Genomic DNA, 681 nt, shown 5'->3' with positions numbered 1-681 from the left:
TAGCATCTGGTCTATAAATGGTAAAGGAAAATGATCCTTTCTGGTGGCTGTATTGAGCCTTCTGTAGTCAATACACATACGCCACCCTGTAACTGTTCTTGTAGGAACCAATTCATTCTTTTCATTATGAACCACTGTCATGCCTCCCTTCTTGGGGACAACTTGAACAGGGCTCACCTAGGGGCTATCAAAAATAGGATAAATAATCCCAGCCTCTAGTAACTTAGTGACCTCTTTCTGCACCACCTCCTTCATGGCTGGATTTAGCCGCCTTTGTGGTTGAACCACTGGTTTGGCATTATCCTCCAATAGGATCTTGTGCATGCATCTTGCTGGGCTAATGCCCTTAAGATCACTTATGGACCATTCAAGAGCTGTCTTGTGTGTCCTTAGCACTTGAATCAGTGCTTCCTCTTCCTGTGAATTTAAAGCAGAGCTTATGATCACTGGAAAAGTATCACCCTCTCCCAGAAATGCATACTTCAGGGATGGTGGTAGTGGTTTGAGCTCAGGTTTGGGAGGTTTATCCTCTTCCTGAGGAATTTTCAGAGTTTCTTTTATTTCCTCTGGTTTCTCCTGATCAGGCTGAACATCTTTGAAGATGTCCTCTAGCTCTGATTCGAGACTCTTAGTCATATTGATCTCTTCCACCAAAGAGTCAATAATATCAGCACTCATGCA

Source organism: Arachis duranensis, chromosome 2 (genome assembly GCF_000817695.3).
Source record: "Arachis duranensis cultivar V14167 chromosome 2, aradu.V14167.gnm2.J7QH, whole genome shotgun sequence".
NCBI classification, from domain to species: Eukaryota; Viridiplantae; Streptophyta; class Magnoliopsida; order Fabales; family Fabaceae; genus Arachis; species Arachis duranensis.
Note: the sequence above shows the minus strand (reverse complement) of the source record.